This window comes from Columba livia, chromosome 5 (assembly GCF_036013475.1).
Source record: "Columba livia isolate bColLiv1 breed racing homer chromosome 5, bColLiv1.pat.W.v2, whole genome shotgun sequence".
NCBI lineage: Eukaryota > Metazoa > Chordata > Aves > Columbiformes > Columbidae > Columba > Columba livia.
The window spans coordinates 38,394,799-38,413,659 of record NC_088606.1 but is presented as its reverse complement, the minus strand read 5'-3'; the positions used below and the strand labels follow the sequence as shown (position 1 = coordinate 38,413,659).

The window sequence follows — 18,861 nt, the reverse complement described above, 5'->3', positions numbered from 1 at the left end:
AAGTTAGTGTTTGGCCAAAATCAAAGTCATATGACTGAAAACATTAGCATAGGAGAGGCCTGAACCCAACTCAAGGGTTGGATTCTGAATTCCGTGTGACCCGGACTACACACCAGGACAGCTTGTGTCACGCCCAGCTCCTGCTCTGGCAGTGCCGTGCAGCCTGCAGGATGTCACAAGCAATTTGGTAAAAGACATAAGTGGCAAGGACCAAGTGTCTTCTCTCACTGGTTCACGTGGAAGATTGATCAACCCTGGACAAAAACACACATGCTGTCGCTTCACTGTTCCCAACACTGCTTTGTTCCCATACTCCGTGTTTTTGAGAATGCCCACTTTCAGATTTCTCCCACAGACATTCATTCTGCCATGACTTCTATTGATTTTAACGATGACACATTAAAATATTGTACAAAGTGCATCCCTGCACGCAGATCAAATAAACAAACAGTAATTTATAAATTGGAAGCCGACAGAAAGAATAAAGCAAGCAGAAAACTACTTTTTCCACTCAAAGTCAGACAACAAGGATGGTTTGTTTGATGTCTGGCTTGAAGAGATACAATATAAACCAATATATCATGCCACACACAGCAAAATAACTAAAATGATGTGTGATTACCCCGTTCAATGTAGAAAAAAAAAAAAACACAACTTCAAAGAGCAGAGAAATATATTGATTAAATTTGCAGCTGCATGAAACAAGTTTGGCTACAAATTAGAACATCTATTTCAAGCCAAATAATGTAAATAATCCTTTCTGGAAACACTGATATGGTAAAAAATTATTCAGTCAAAGGCTCCTCATGACTCTAAGAATAAAAATAGACATTTCTGAAAATACACCATCTCAAGCTGTAGGGAAGATTAAGTTACAGTATTTGCATTGCAGAGCTTGTCAGCACTGTGCCTAAACCCAGCGAGAGACACTTTTCCTCAGCTTCAGCGAGAGCTCAGCTGAACCAGTGTGTCCAGCTCTACGCTGCCCAGTATCTGCAAGACGCATCAAAGCAAGTTCAGCGAAAAGAGACCAGCGAGCGATTAGGGGGCTGAAGGGTGTGAGGAACAAGGACAGGCTGAGACACCTGGGTTTGTTACTCTGCAAAATGTTTGGATGATCACCTTGCTTTCTACATCTACCTAAAGGAAGAATATAGCGAAGATTAAGCTGCACTCACTACCACTGTACACCTTTGATTTACATTGCTCATGCTTTGAGCATGAGGGGTTAGACCAGACAATCTCCAGAGGTCCCTTTCAGCCTAAATCAGCTACAGCTCTGAGACTGCCCATCAAAATGTTCATCCCAATTATGATGCTGCTTTCTGACTACTGAAGTTATTGAATTGCTACAGTGCAAAGCAAGATATCTAGAAATTACTGACTGCATGGAAAGAGAAAGGTTTTTAAAACCAGCTGTGCAGCATCCTATTTGATACAAAACCACCATCACCTAAAATGCGAGCTATGCTTTAGTTACAATTAGAAGTGGGGTCAACAGAAAAATTAACAGCAAGGCACACAAAATATCACTTTCCCTGAAAAAGTACAGTTCAGACTACAATACTGAGCTTTTGGGGAGGTACAGAGATAAAGCAATAAACTGTCTGCTATGCATTTTTCCACCATTTTCATGAGGGAAAAAAAGACCCTGCATCTTCAGGAGAAAAAACAAACAAAACCAAAAAAAACAACAAACACCACCACACAGACCTCTAGGAGACTGACTCACATGTGTGCATCAACACCCTTTAAATGCAAGGTTCAGATCTAGAGCATGTGTGTGTCAACCTTCCACAGAAAGACTGGACATTTCTGTGCACACCTGCAGAAGGACTATGTCACCTGCTTCTACAGGCCAGCAGAACACCAATGATATAGATGACATTCCTTAAAAGCTTTTCAGAAAGCCTAACATATTAGATAAGAGCTGTATCAGACTAGTAGATCAAAAAGTGAATTTATCATTCTGTTGCTTATCTAACTGAGAGACCCAAAGAACAGCACTAGCTTGGCATTGTTATGTGGCTCACAAACAGAAAAATAATAGAAATCAAACAATGAAACAATTTCTGAATAGTATCCTGGAGAATCTTTTCCCTTCACAGGCACCGTGCTGAAGCAGTGTTCAGAAATACTGAACAACTGCAACAGGTTAAACACCAGAAATATCCTGTAAACATTAAAAGAAAAATACTTTAAAGGTGACTAAACACTGAAACAGCTCACTCAGACTGTGGAGTTTGCAGCCCCGGAGATGTACAGAGCCCAGCTGGCCAGTGTCCCAAGGAAGCTGCTCTGGCTGACCCAGCTTTGAGCAGCGCAGTTGGACTAGAGGATCTCCAGAGGTTCCCGCCACATAACAACCCAGAACTGCTGAGGTGACTACGTCTGCAGAGCCAGTGAAGATCGGCCTCCAGAAAAATGGGAGAGTCTGTACACACACATCAATCTGCAGAATCTGAGGTAAACTTGCATCATATTTTGTGTATGTTTTATGCCTCTAGACTTGATCATAAATTTAAGTTACTGAAATCCAATAATCAAGCCAAGCGAAAACTCCTCAGCTTGTAGAAGATGTAAATAGAACACACCTCTGTTTCATTGCACACGAAAAAACACTGAAGGAAACAAGTATTTCTCCCTTTTTCTAAACATTACTGATAAATGCTACTGAGGATTTATATTTTTCTTTTAAAGATAAAATTTAAATGCAATGCCTATGAAAATAATTGGAAATTTTTAAAACCTGCCATAGATCAAAATAAATTAAAAATTAAATCTAAAGCCATGTCCTTAAACATTTTGTCAAAACTTTCCCACCGCTACAACAACAGATAAATCCCCTCACCTTGCACTTTTTGACACTGGAGATTCAGACACATTCTGTAGCACCCATGACACTACATACAAACCTCAGTATCTCCTCTTCTGTTGGAAAATGTCCTATTGGAATTTTTTGAGTATGGAAAAAAAATACACTTAGTCACAACCCTTAGCAGATTGTTCCCCCTTTTTCCAAAGAAAGGTCAAAAGACTTTGAAAGATAAGACCAATTCGTGTCTCGAAACATAAATAGCAGCTCCTAGTATATTCAGGTCAATTACTGAGAACTTTGAATATGTAAATGCCTTCCGAAGAAGATTCCATTTCAAAGCCATGTCTAATAAGACATCCAAATTGAACATTTATGATCCCATTAAAAGCTTTTCGTGTAATGGCCCCTTTTTTAAAAAAAAACATTCTCCAGATAAAAGATTCGTGGTTTTACATCTATCAAGGAAATTTAAAAGAATTCAAGAAACAATCTGCTTCACTAGGACTTTTTTCTTGCCCTCCTTTTACAAACTAGAAACAGGCTTTGTTTTTGGCATAACATTAAGAATAGGTAATGAACAAAATGAAGATAAACGTAATGAAGATTAGTGTTTACCACATCTAAAAGCATCCTTCCACAATCCAGGCAATAGTGGTTGTACAGTGCACGCAAAGAGCATCACTTCTTTAATCATTCAAACACTGAATAAAAACAAACAGTATTTGAAGTCACTTACTAGTTACAAATAAAAAAAAAAAAAAAAAGAAAAAACAAAGTAAAGTTTCTCAACCATTTCTAGAGATAAATTTGTCAGGAATTTAGAGAAGATGAAGTGGTGGTTTCACAACCATTAACAGCAAATCTCTGCAGTACCACATCACTGACCAGGGTAAGTTTGAGCCAAATGAGACTTTTTTCAAGTGTGCCAGAACATGATACCAAATTGGTATCAGTGGCAGGAAAGTGCTTATTATCTAATCCAGTATAAAATCACAGTGGTCTAAAACGCCTAATGCAAATAAGTCACGCTGCAACCTGATATGCATTTTATTTTTGCTTCAATTAAAGCAAACAAAAATTTTATGAGATTAATACTTTACATATGACCACTTTACTTTTTATCCAGTATTGGGAGTCCTAAAGCCCTGCTTGTAGCACTGTTAAACCAATGTTCTAACTTTGTAAGGTTAAGATAAGTTTGGATATGTTATTACATACTCTTCCCACCAACTAACAGTATTCTGCAGTATTTTTCTCTCCTCCTTTTACAAAGAGGAAAGTTAAAACTGCGATGTGTTGCAGCAGCTCTACAGCCCAACACTCCAGTGCTGATTGACACTGAATGGCTAAAAAAGGTTCATTCTTTTTGACAGACTACTGTCACCTAAACTGCAAATCTGTGTTAACAGGGCACCCCAAAAAATGAAAAAAGTTATTATCCTAGAGAATACATGAATCCTCATGGTCTAGTATTAAGCCTTTCAAATAGTCAGTGTAACTGAAGAGACTAGTATAATCCTTGACTCTTTAAGAAAATAGGGATCAAAGATCTCTGCTCTCAGGAGCAATGACAGCTTACTGAGCCCAGACTGCACATCCTACGGCAGCTGCTGAGATCAAGAGGATGAAATGGAGGGCTGAACGGCAAGGAGAGGAGTCTGGCCCCCTTACTGCTTCACATGGTGCTGCTGTCACAGCCAACTTAGGTCAATACATAGCTTATTTAAACACTTCCCCTCTCTGATATACATAAACACTTTGTTTTGCCGCCCTAAAAAGGGACATATCTCACATTGCAAACCTACCTTGTAATCAATCCCAAGTTTTAAAAAAAATCATTATAAACCCTGCTTTACCTGCAGCCTTATTGTCCAACACTCAAAAGTGTTGCAAGTGCAGAAGATAAAAATCTTTCCCCAGAGTCCAGTTGTCCTCTTTGGATGGTCTCCCAGAGACCAGAACAATTAGTCTCTGAATCCCTTGACTAGGTACCAAATCAACCTGCTTGGCTTCTCAAACAGAACAGAAAGAATCTGGACAAGAAAAACGCCAAAGTTTTAGCTGGTCAGACAAGCAAAAGCAAGAACAAAAAAAAAAAAAAAAAAAAAAAATCTTTCACACCCATCACATCACCTCCTTTCAACAAAGCCTTAAAGTAACTTGCCAGTAAACACCAGTCATCTGCAAGGAAGCCAGGAGCATCTGGAGACAGTGAATTGGTAGGACTGTGAGAGAACAGGATCCCATTTGTGTTTGTGCTGCTCTGATGGATGTCTGCAGGATGAGCCTGGCCTTAAAACACTCATACATCTCAGTAGCACCTGGATATGATTATTCTCGAAAAAAGCTGGTATGAGAAAGCTACTGGTAACCAATGTTCCATTTTTCATCAATAACAGCTACATAAGGGGCTGAAGAAAAACATCAACACACACACAACACAAAAGCTATTCACATAGTACTGTGAACAATTCTGGAGAGAAGGGGAAAAAAAGCCCTCACAGGACACTTAACTGTCAAAACTATTAAGCAGTTTTAATACAGATTTCACTTCAAGCTCCCCACAGCATTTCATCATTAGCACTTCATTTTTTGGAAGGAAGACCTGACAGAAGTCTATGCATGAGCTATTATAACAAAGCTTGGTACTTTCAAGTCTTTCTGTCATACTTACTTCAGCTGGAGCTACCAAATCTGGTTATCTCCCACACAACTATGTTTACCACACAGCTTCTTTGGCGACTAACAAGACCTTTGTGCATGCTGCATCTCTTGTCACCACTGGCTCAGTCTCACTCAGTCCTTTCATACAAAACCTGTTGGACCTCAGGTGTGCATAAGGGGCTAGAACAACAGCCTTTGAATTCAAAATATTTAGGAGACTGGGGAGAAGGAAGAAGTGTTGGAGAGGAAAAAAGCAAACAGGCAGGCATGCACAGAGCATAACCACACAAGTTAATTTCTACAGAAAACCAATAACTTGGAGGGCAATCCTGCCTCAAATCTGTTATCAGAAATCCAGGATACAGAGACTGTGCAATCCCAGCAGTGACTGCCGTGCAGCACAGATACTTGAGCTAGCTTTGAGCTAAAGAACACTATCCACACATTTGCTAGAACTACACGAAAACTCAAATGGAAAACCTGCAGGAGTGACAACATGAGGCACATTGGCTGACTCTCAGAAAGCACAGCATCAGTACAGACATTCTCTGCGGTACAGCCAGGCAGTACTTCACATGTAACTGTTGAACACAATTCTTCCTGACAACAATTTGAGAGCCCACACCAGATATTAATCCAGATATAAAGGAATACTTTACCTATATTTTAATGGCCTCAGAATTGACAATTTCTACACATTTCATTTACTCTTTTAGTGTGCAGTTCATTTTATTCTTTTTGTAGTTTTATAGACGATCTCATTCGCTATTCCTAGAAGTCAAGATGTGTAAGAGTTCACTAAGACAGGGACATTTCACAGGCAATTAAAATGAAAAGCAATCTATTCCAGTATTACTTTATTTGTAGCACGCCAGCTATTACATTGGCAACACTGATCTTCCGACCTTTAAGCTAAACCCGCTGGCCTAACACCAGAGCCAGAAATGCAAGAGCCACATTAGCCTCCCCCTTCAGCAGGGCTTATTGAGCTCGGGGACAGCATTGTGCTGGTCAGTTCATACGCAACGCTGTGCCACTGCTAGTAAATGCCATGCGGATGCAAGCCACCAACTCAGCAGTGTTGCATTAAGCCACATAGGCACTGTGAGCTAAAGCTATAACAATAAATCAGGTAAGGCCAGTGCACAGGTTTGAGCACTAACCCACAAGTGTCCATACCAGTAAACTGTTACCACATGTTCCAGCATGGTTTTCTTCAAGTTTATTAATAGACATTGATGTACAGGAGATTGCACAGGACTAAGGGCTGTTCCCAGCAAACAGGAGGGGTTTCAGCCATGCAGAGCCCCTCTTCAGAGCAGAAAACAGGCTGCAGACAAGTGCAGACAAAGTCCCTAGATTCCTCAGAGCTGGCTCAAGAGTCTCCAGTACAGCTTCACAGCTAGTTATGAATATATTTGTCCATACAAAGATGAAATCTAAAGCCCAAGGCAGCTTCTGCTCTGAACATTATTACAGATTTCTCATGCATGTATTAAAACAACTTGCTCAAGGGCATCCGCATTTCCTTATTTCACCAAGTCAATGAGGTAAACTAATGAATGAATGTGAGGCACTGATATTACTGTAATGTCACATCAAAATACAATCTCATTAGTATCCATAAATGAGTAAAGTCGAGTGCACTCAATGCAAAACAGCACAATTATAATGCAACTACACTGCATCACATTAGCTATGTACATGATTCCACATTTTGCCTAAAATATCAGATTAGGGCTCTGGCCCTTTCCAGCCCATGTAAGTACAGACATAAGTATAAAATACTTACATATTGTCAATGTTGTAATTATCCTGCTTGATTCACTCCCCCCCCCCCCCCCCCCTTCTTTTTAAAGATCAAGTTAGGTAGTATTATTGTCCAAAACTAAGCTGAGGTGTGTAAGGAAATCAAACTCTACCCCAGATGTAATTGCTTCTACCACCAGCAGAAGCAATTTTTTACCTGCAGCTTTACTGTCCAACACCAGTAGAAGCAATTTACAGAACCTTACCCACACACCCCCCTTCTTTCCATCAGCAGAAAAAGAGCCGATCAGATCATATTAACTTTACCAGAAGCAACAGCCTTCCCCTCACATGTAATCATGACACTGGGACAACTGTTTTTTGTTCACAAGACAAGAACAGGCCATGACAAGAGAGCAGTCTCAAAACTGTATACTGCTATTTTAACAGTCCCAGCAGCCATATCTCCGACCATTCAGCATCTTGCATAGAAGAGGCAACCTGAGACCAGATGATCTGTTCCCAAGAGACACATTGTAACTACCTTTCTTCTGGGGAAGAGTCAAGCAACTTTTCAGTAAAACTATTCAATGAGATCCCGTCAGCAGTTGAATTTCACAAGTAGTTTTATTAATATTGCATATGTTCATCTCAGTGACATCCAGCACTAATTAACATGGTGTTAAGCTGAATAGCAGTGGCACTTCAATAGTTTCCTATATCTTCAATTCCAATTTTTGAACACAGGGATAAACACAACACATTGCTTTGCAACCCAGGGTGCCGTTACTAAAACGGCTAACCAAACTGAAGCTTCCATATATTTCGAGAGCTTTTGGCAACTCAGCTGAGTACTAAAGTGATAACAAAGAAGGGCTACAGCAAACAAGACAGATACTGCTATCAACATTTTAAAGTCAGAAACCCAGTGCAAACAGAAAAGTCACTCAGCACTAACACAGCATTAAAAAAAGAAAAAGAAAAAAAAAACCCACCACCTTTACAAAGACAATTTTTCTGCCCAGGAGAATTGCTTTGAACTGCTAAGATAGAAAGGTTTTTGTACCTCCTTTATCAGCAACAAGAAAATAGCATAATGAAGAATTAAGGGTATTTTGCATTATACTATGCATACAACTACTTCATTTTCAAAAGTACTATTAAATGCTAACATTAAATTACCTGCAAGCACGTAACACCCACATACTGCCACAGAACCAAGAGTTGTTGTTGCCACCTGTAAAATGCTACTGTAATAGAGCAGCACTGTTCCACAAGCCATTTTCTTCCCCCATGTAAAAAAAGAATATAAAAGACCACACAAACCAGGTATGACTGTCTATGCTACTCCTCATGTACTTATCTGTCACAAGCAATGAAGTTCTAATTTGTAGCTAAGTTTCAAGTAAGAATTCCTTCTAGACATCTTTTCTGGCAACACTGAAAAAAAGCAAGTCATTCCAAAGGTAAGCAGGATTCAAATTTAAGAGACCAGTCACAGTTGGAAGCATTTAGCTTCATCTGTATACAGTTCTAATGATTCTCCTCCCACCTGCTTTCAAATAGATCTTCAATTCTTCTCTAACACTAGAAAAATCAGAGGCATCTTTGAACCCTTCTTTTCTAAATTATAACACTGAGGAAAAAGAGGGCAGGAGAAGGAGAAAAATATGATACAATTCACTTGTTCGTACAGTTTCAGCTCCAATATTTAAACACAAAAAACTGCTTTTTCAGTACTGTTATCTATCAGAAAGTAAGTCTAAGTCATGCTTATTCTGGATGCTTTAACAACATGTCAAATAGAAGATCATTGTTCTGCCAAAGATCTTTTAGTCCTCCACATTAGAAAAATTGACAATGGTAAAGCAAACGACACTACGATGACTTACAATTCCTCCTATCTGAACCAATTTATTTCTACCTAAATAGTCAATGACCTAAAAATTCTTACTGTTATTACCCTCCCCAGATTCCCTAATGTTCACGACACTACCTTCCCTTACAACCTGTTCCAAACAAGTAAGCAATCCACTAGCTCTCAGTTTCATCAATTATTTCTTCAAGGTTGACCCTTGTTAATTAAAATTGCCTTCTCCTATTACGTGTAACCGAAAGATGAAATTAGGATTTTATCCACAAATTCCTTATCAGTTTGTGATGCCTCTTATTTAGCCCCAAATCACTTAACCCCCCAACTCAAGAACTTGAAGAAACCTGTCACCTAAAGTTTGACTGTGTCATACTTGGAAATATTTAGCAGCTACTATAAATTGCTTTGGGTTTGTTTTTAAGCAAAGTGCAGGTTTAGAAAAAATAAGAAACAGCAAAAGTCTCCTCCTTCCCCCAGCACTTCAGATATTTTCTAGCTCGGAGCATTTTGTACAAGAAGCAACGTCTACCTTGCTACCCTAACCCTTATTTTTCATGTGGTCAGCTCTGCACAACTGCAAAATTGTGCTGAATGAAACTGACTGCTCCTCTTGCCTCAATTTTCAGAAAAGACACATTGTATCTCTTAATTAAAGGCCACATTCACAACATTTGCACTCTAAGCCTTGGAAGGCATAAAGTTCTTGGCAGTTTGAGGTAAGTCATTAGACTTAAGATCCAACCGTAAAAAAGATACTTCAATGATGCAAGAACAAAAAACCTCAGTTGAGCTGCTCAGGTATGTGAGCACTGACTTGCATACTAAAAATTTAGATTTAATGATGCCAGCAATCAACAGATAATGACTTAACTTCTGTTAAAATAACAGTGATGAACACTCTTTGCAACATTTAATTACTGCTTATTATCATACCTTTGTTTTACTGGAGATGTGCTTTAAATTACCAACAAATTTGAAAGTCTTTACTGCATCAACACTACATATATACAAGTGATTAAAATCTGGAATATATAGCACACTGTTGCACATTCATACCCCATCCTAATGCTGTTGTTTGGAGACAGAATAACCTCTTCTGTTCTCAAATGTCATCTAGCATTTTAATTAACATTAAAAGTCCTCTGCCAAAAAATAGAAGTACAATAGTACAGGATTAAAATTTTTAAAGCCTTGACAATTTTAGTACACTACAAAAAGAAAAAAAAATAAATCACCAACGTGGCTCTGCAGATCTCCTGGCTCCGTCTAGATAGGGAGGCAATTGTACAATAAGGCAAGAATTAACTTATGGCTCTCAAATTATTCCATAGAGCTTCTCCCACAGTTCAAATTGCAAAGTGGAAGTGTCTGTGTCAGGCAGCATTCCAGTCCCAAAGGCCATTCATTTCACTGCACAGACATGCCCTAAAAACCCACAGAGCTCAAAATCCCAAAAAGGCCTTTTCAATTTCGAATGAATGGCATGTTTTAAGACTGTATTAGCATTTTCCTTTTGTTTATATTAACAAAAATATCCTAGCAAAATTCTCCTACTGTCTCTCTGTATGGCAATGCAAAAAACAATACCAGATTTGGGACATCACAGGAATTCCCAGAGTTACATCAAGTACAATATGCTGACTACCCTGCAAGATGCTGCACAAGTCAATGGGGGGGAAATTAAAACTGACTTTCTGTCAACACTGTCTTCTTCAAGGACTGCAAAAGGAGGGAAAGAGTGGGAAAAAAAGAATCCAAGGAAAGGACAAACTACACAGACAGATTTACAGAAGTATGTCCTATCTTTTTTCACTTCTAAATGTTTGTTTTAAAAAGCTGGGGGAAGGCATCAGATTTCACTCTTTATTTTAAATGCTGTTACAATCAATACAGTTCAGTCTACTGAACTAGTTTATTAAGAGTCATGCAATAAGCTGATAAATACATTTGCAAAGTAAAAGCTCAGTGCCAGTATCATGTAATTCATAAAGATGTTTATTTTCAAGGCATGAGTATGTTAAGCCATAGCTTTCTTCTGTCCAATTATGCAGCACTAAACGGCATCCAGCAGAAACAGGGACGGCCCTCTAAGATTTATTTGGTGGAGGAGTCTCATATTGTCTTCTAACACATGCAACAATATTCCCAAAATAGTAGCAAACATTTTAGTTTTTAAAACTTTTTTTTTTTTTAAATCAGATGGGTAATTCAGAAAGTGAAAAGCCTAGTCCGCAAAGATAAAGAGATCTTTAAATAGTTCAGAGATAAGAAATGTAATGACTTTTGTGTAACAGTAACACATTTAAGCCTACAGTTTAAGTTTCATCACCCATTGTATTTTTTTCTTTTAAACATGGAGATAAAATCATGTTGCATTTCAGAAATGTGGAAAAACATTTTTAAAAAAAAAATCACCACACATTCTGATTTTTGCCACAGTTTATTCAGCAAAAGCAAATTTGTGCTCTGGACCTGCCAAAATATAAGTGTTCAAGAAGCACAAGTTTCCTCTTGTGCAAAAATAAATAACCCTCCTTTCTTGCCGGCCCACAGATAAAGGAAATAGGGTTTCCTGCTGCAGGTTTGCAACCTGAGAGCCAGCACTAGGAAGCCATGACAAAGTGACATGGGTGGTAGCACTGCTAACCAAGCAGAAGACATGACAGGAGCTGGACACCAAAGTAAAACTGGTTCGCATTAAGAGGAAAAAAAAAAAAAAAAATGCTACAAGGATGGCATTTATTTTTAAAAGATCTTTGAACTGTATCTACACCAGCATTTGGTTTCAGTTTGCATAATCTGAATTCCTCCTAGAGGAAACTAAGCTAGAAATTCCTCCCCAGAAGTTCAGCAAACCTGGCCCAGCCCTTGATGGTCATCACCATCCAAACCAACAAACCACATCTGTGTTAGGGACATCCAATTTAGGAGGCCAGACTACATTCTATCTAAAGGAAAATTACTGAAATATTAACAGTGTTGATCTGGGAGATTCACCACCCCCACCTTCAGCCAGAGCTCTAATTCTACTCTGCCAAATTATTTGCCAGTGTAAGACCAAGTGACAAAGCCAAACACACAGAGAGCAATACAGAAGTCAGATGAAGGAAAGAAGCACTCTTTGAACCAGGAAGAAAGGGGAAAATAGTTATAAAGCAGAAAACTCTAATCTCTCTTGTAAAACACCAGCCATCATGGACCTGCACCAAATACTTTATATGACAGTATGAAGTTACCATGCTGAGTGAGCATGAAGACCAGTAGCTTATTACAGGACCAAAAAAAAAAAAAAAAAACAGGCAATACAAAAATACAACTTCAGTAATTTCAAAAAGCTGCAAGAACAACATCAAAATGTTCTTGGGGCTACGCAACTTCAGGTCAAACCAACAAACGTAGGTGTTTAAAAAACATCTAACTCTCTAAAGAGAGCTGTCTGTATTACCACCAACAAGAAAACGCAAGATATCTATCAGAGCTGCTGACGTGAGCAACCGGCATACAGAAAGTTCTGCCACCACAGCAGTTGTTTGACAGATATTATCTGCTACTATTACAAAAAGTTCTGTATTAATCCATTTTCACATCCCATCAGCACACAATAAGCCTGTCATTTGAATTAAAAGGTCAAAAGACAACTAATTTAGCTGATGGTGTTCTAAAATGCATGGTGACTCAAGAAATTCAGAGAGCAGAGCTGTGCTACAAGAGCAGCCCTTGCACCTCCTGGAACCCCACTGTCCGCTGCAAAGAGACAGGCAGCAAAGTGAGCTACAGAGCAAAGGAAGATGCTTGACAATTCCCCCCACCCAGAAATTAAATAGTGAAAATTCACAAAATAATGCCAGCCAAGTATTTTAAATATAACTAAGTCTCCCAAGCAGACTCAACAGGCAACTTTTCCCAAGTTACACTCAACTTCTGACCTGTGCTTTCCAGCAGGCTGGAATAAGAGCTTGCTTTCTGCTGATTTTGGCTAGCTGAGGTTTTTAATCCACTGTAACATCATCAATCGCAAAAAATAAGAACTATTTCAGGATTAACATGAAATGCTTTCACTAAGATAAAAGTCCACATTTATGTACAAGTTCAACATTTGCATAAAAACCAGTCTCTCCAAGGTCTAAATGAGTAGAGGTAAAAAAAAATTATCTCAAAAAGTAAACAATCAACACAAAAATTGAAAAAAACATCACCAAAATGTTCTCAAGTACTGAAGGTAAGCCATAAGGAACAATGAAGAACAATCCAACTTTAAAACAACTGCATGCTATATGCCAGTAGTTTCAATTTTGACAACTTATGAAACAAAACTTGGTTTTAAAAAGCACTTCACTAATCTTTAACATCCATCTGAATAACGCACCCTTCCCTTTCTACAGAGTCTGAGACAAAAGCCAAAAGAATATTAAAACATCAACAAATAATTTGAAAGTGCCTCTCAGGCCTAAGCATGATCCACTATGCCCAGTAACAACTCTTCTCTCTGTATTATGGTTTTAAATAACTCACATTCAGAAAAGTTGTTCTGTACAGTAATGTATTTGTCAGGAACTTGATGTCTCTCTTCAAAACAGGCATCCATCCATCTGCCGTGCAGGGAACAAGAACCACAGCATCCGACACGAGATTAACTAGTACGAATAGACAAAGTCACGATTTATTTTGATCTACTAATCAAACACAAGTTTTCAAGAGAGGATCCACTTATACACTCAGACTTCTGAAACACTGACAAATACTCGGTTAGAGATCACACAATTCACCAACTATTGAGATCATTAAAAGTGTTATGTTACCACATTCAAATGAAGTGCTCCTTGAAATATGCTTCCATAAAGAAAACAAAGACTTGTAAACGCTTAGTCTCAGCATACAACACATGTGGCATAATCTAAATCAAGCAACCCACCCAGCAAACTGGTGCCACAGAAGTCAAAATTAAAGAGACTAAGACAATGACATAATTTAGCTTTACACATGCAAACCCAGGCTTGTAAAACCACTTTATCTTCTAATTCATGTCCAAAAACAGAGTCAAATAACCAATGAATTCTACTGCCTTTGTGACTCCTAAAGGATTTCCCAAAGTTCAGAGTACAAAACTACTACCAAAGCTAAAACCAAAACTGCGACAAGACTGTGTTAGTCTTGCACTGCCAACTGTGTAAAGATTAAGGATCATTAGCCAAAATCATTAAGTTATTGTCACTTAGCCTCACCCATGGCCACATTTTGCAGTTTTACAACTGTGCCTTCAGTTAACAACTGCTGATAATATTCCACTGCCAGAAAATACTGATTGCCTTTCATTAAATAAAGAATATCTCAACTCTCATAGGCCCATAAAATCTTACTTTGAAACCTTCTGATTGAGAGTCTTCGTTCCAATGTTAAACTGAGCTCAGTGAAATATAAAGCTTAGACTACTTTAAAGTTGCTGTTTAGAGGGATATACTTGAAATCAAGTCACTGAAGTCATATCTCCATGGAAACACAAAACACAGAACATTACAACATTTTTTCCCCCCACTTACAGATACTTAACATACAATTAATTTTACATGCCAAACCAACAGAAGCCTCACCTAGAATATATAAATTTATACTGATAAACAAATAGCTGCACTTAGGATTGCTGTATTTCTGTCATAACTTATTAACAAGTTAAACAAACGGGTGTCAGAATAAATTAATAAAATAAAAATCTAAAAGATGAATAGTTAAGTAAATAAAGCAAAGATATAAAATGATACTAACAGATAATTGAATAATATCTTACTGACTTTTAAAATATTTAAATTAAGGAGCTGCTGAGGAATAAAAGGAATCTGCCTGAAGCTAAGAAAGCCAAGGAAACAACAAATCAAAATTGTTTGCCAAACAGCCAACACTTAAGGTCAACAAGAATAAACTTAAACCTCTAAAAATGTCAGAATTAGGGAAGCCAACTTGTATGACTGAAATTTTGATGCAGGCAGAAGGTCTGCTGCTTTACTCCAGTAGGGTACTCAGGATTTCCAATCGGTAGCTGCTAGAAATTCATAGCTTGCAGCAACCCCCTTGCTGAAAGGATTAAACTACTGATACAGAGAAAACTGCTCCTTTTTCTTCTCTAGAACAGACATGGCATGCTATAGGACAAGACAGATAGAGGAACAGAAGAGAAATTCAAATGGGCCTCAACCTCTTACTAACCTACCCCTCATTTTCCCAATGTATATTCAAAATAATCCTCCTTAACTGGAAGAACACGACCTTACTAAAATTCAAAATAACTATTAAGAGTATTTTATGTTCTTAATTTAAGTTTTGTTCTCCTATCATAGAAATAAAAGATGTGTTTATAGTGGCAGACTTGATAATTCTGAAATAGACATTTTAAAGGATGTATTTGAGACACATTTATGAAACTGAGAAGACAAAAAGAGCTACATAAGAACAAAACACCCAAAGCAGCAGCAGAATGCTTATAAGCATGATAAAAAAATAAATCTCCTTGAAAACCTGGTGGGAGGAAGAGGCCATGGTTTTTAAAACAACAGCTACTAACAAGTTAATCCCAAACATTAAAATAACATTTCAGATGAACATGGAATCGGGGTGGGGGGCGGAAAGGAGAGATCTTCAAACCTACCCAATTATGCATAAGTGAAATAACAATCATACATTTTATTATAGAAAAAGTAGATTATTAATAACACGCTTATTTATTAAGTTTTTATTCCTTACTGCAGCTCCATACTGTCAGAGTTCTGTGACAGTGCCTACCTCTACACCTGCTCACCTTTTTAGTCAAGCAACTTTTGAAGCCCTACAACAGAGCTGACATCCCATTTTGCTTCTAACTTCATGAGCTAAGTGGTTCTATGAACCACAACTGAAAGTAGCAACATTAAAACTAAGCATTTTATTAGCATCAATAATACCTTCTTAATACACTGTTGAGCAACTAAATGCACTCCTTTAATCAACTGGTCATAAATAAATGCTGTTAAAGAACGAAAAAAAAATCTTCTGTCCCTAGCTACCTATTAATAAAGTAGGGACATAGTATTTACATAAAGAATTCAATCATGAAACTTTTCTTTTTCAGTTTACCTAAATCAAACATATGCATTTTTATAAACAAGAAAAAAAGGAAATCTGAAGTTCCCACACTCTTTCTGGATTAATAACTGGTGTGGCATCTGATGGCTTAAGGCATGAAAGCCAAGAGAGTGAAATACAACTTATAGATCTCTGTGATTACAACTGCCACAAACTTCTATCTTAGTGCTTTCACTTGCCTCTCCCACCACTCCAGCTGAAGGACAAGAGAGGTTAGCCCAGTAATATCTTCCAAATAAATAACAACCAAACTCACTCTCCAGTTAGTACTTGCAGTGACAACAGGCAAAAAGCAGGGGGGGAGAGACTCTCTTCTCTTTTACAAAACTGGTTTATGCCTTAAATAAAAGACAACTAATGCTTCATTCCAATAGTTAACTAGTAAAAAAAAAAAAAACACCTCAATCAAAACACCACCATGAAAGAACTGCTTTCTAAAGAAAACGTCAATCTTGGTTCAACCATACAGATCTGGAACCTAATGAAATCTGACACCTTTACTCTGAAAACAAATTTGCATTGTATTACCAACTAAGGCTCCGTGCTCACAGATGCACTTCATTCAGCATGCAGTAATGGGTTCATTAAAGCATCATCGCTAAAATTTTTAAAAGTAATTTTGCACACAAAATTTTTAAGAGCGATTTCATAAACAACATTATCCCAAAAATGCCCCTGTACTCTTCTTTGGGTAAAAATCATGCCGCCTCCACCTAAAGCAGGCAGATCTTGTGGCCAAGGTTATACAAGGAGATCTTCATTAAGTTGAGCAATTCTCATATTGTATCACTGCTTTACCAGACATGAATGAGTGAACTCATTAAACAAACTGAAGTTGCAACCGAGTTACTCAATGCAAACAATAGTTATTTTTACATATAGCACGAGAACATCAATATCGAGACTTCATGCCACATAAAACGGGGTAAGAGAAAACAAACTCAGCTGAGGAAGGCTATCCATTTCTCTTCCACCCTTCCTTGCTTCTCCACCAACATCTCCTCCTCCCTCTCAGTAAGAGTCAGTTTAAGGCATTCCCTGTTTTTCCACTTTTCCAGGCTACTAGTGAAGAAATCAACCATCCGCAAACACTTTGTTCCTCCACCCCCTCTTTCATGAGCTGAGCTTTCAGAACATCCCCACCGGCATTGCCTCCCAGTTACCTAATTGTTATCATTAGCGTGGTCTCAGCACCGGCTCAGAACAAAAACAGCACGACTGCACACCGCCCCGCTAGCCATAGAGAGTCAAGAAAGAAACGAGGCTGAAGTACAACTTACAGCGCCGAAGAAGTTATTTATCGAGCCCGGAACGCCGGCAGCGTGCCGCTCCCGGCCCGCGGGGGAGCGCGCCCTCGGCGGCGGCCGCCTCCGCCGGGGACGGGCAGCGCGGGAGCCGCCGCCGAGCGGCACGGAGCGGCACGGCGCGGAACGGAGCGGCAGCCACTCACCGCCGCCTCCGGCCGCCCGCCCGCCCGCGCTGCTCCCGCTCCGGGCTGCCTTTCCTGAGGAGAAAAAGACACAAATCTGGAAAACAGCACCCGGTTCGGCTCGCTCCGGAGAGACCCGCGCCCGACCCGCCCTCGCCCCGGGGCTGCCGGCAAGGCGGGGGGACGCCCCAGGCAGCGGCTCGGAGGGCCCCCGCCGCCCCGGGTGTGTACGGGCCGGACGCCCCCTGCCCGGCAGAGGAGCGGGTCTCTGGGCGCTGCGGCGGTGAGGGGCTGTGCAGACCACTTTCGTCGGGCCCCCAGCGCCTCCTCGCGCCCCCGTCAGCCCCGGGGCGCCGGCTGGCGGGCAGGGGGCCGCGCCGCCCCGGGGCTGGGGGCCGCTCCCCTCGAGCACACCCACCCACACACCCCCTCGGTGAGCGGCACGGCGGCTCCCCGCGCCCGGCTAGGCGGCAGGACGAAGGGGAACAGCACGCCGCCCGCCCCGGCTCGGCGGTCCCGCTCGTAACTCACCCAACAAAGTTGCCGCGGTGTCTCGTCTCAGCTCCGCTCGGCTGTGCCGGGCTCAGCTCTGCTGCGCTGCGCGGCGCTCCCGCCCGCGCCCGGGATGAGCTCACTCCACCGCTCCGCTCCGCTCGGCCCCGCCCACCGCCGCCGCAGCTCTCGCGAGAGTGGCTGCCCCGCCGCCCGCGCTCCGACAGCGAGGGGCGGGGCCGAGCGGCCCCGCGCGCGTTCCCATAGCAACGGCCAAGCGCTCGGCCTAGCGGGCGGCCTGCGCCGGGCGCGCTCCGCTCCAGCTGCCCTCGCCCCGCCCGCCTCCCCCGCGGGGTCGCTGTGAGTTTGGAGGCGGGAGCCGGGGCGCTGAGGTGCCGCGGGCAGCGGCGCCGTGGTGCGTGTCTGCCCCGGGCGGAGCAGCGCGCACGGAACCAGCCGTGGGCTGGGTACAGAGCCAAGGTCACTCGTATCAGCGACCTGTATGTGCAGGCTCGGCAACTCGACTCTTCGGGGCATGCCGAATACACTTTAGTGTTGCACTTCTCAGAACTTTTTGCATTAAAATGCTCTTTTTTTTTTTTTCTTTTTGATCATTAGATCAAATCCCAGCTTCCTGGAGACCTATAGGGAGGACATCACTGTAGCTGCTGACACATGGGCAAAACCCTCTAGTACTGTACAGACAGTATACATGGAACTCTTTTA

General features: G+C 40.6%; 1 protein-coding gene across 8 annotated transcripts in view; it reads right to left on the bottom strand.

Annotated features, from left to right (window-relative positions):
• Nucleotides 1-18,330, bottom strand: part of SIPA1L1 (signal induced proliferation associated 1 like 1) — a 221,415-nt gene extending 203,085 nt beyond the window's left edge. For 2 of the 8 annotated variants that reach the window (XM_065064464.1, XM_065064466.1), the window contains exons 1-2: nt 18,175-18,330; nt 17,495-17,718 (exon numbers count right to left, since the gene is read on the bottom strand). The gene's annotated coding sequence lies outside the window, so the exon portion shown is untranslated. The remainder of the gene's footprint in view (nt 1-17,494; nt 17,719-18,174) is intronic. The other 6 variants (XM_065064462.1, XM_065064471.1, XM_065064463.1 and 3 more) reach the window with 5 other exon arrangements.
• Nucleotides 18,331-18,861: the final 531 nt, after the last annotated feature.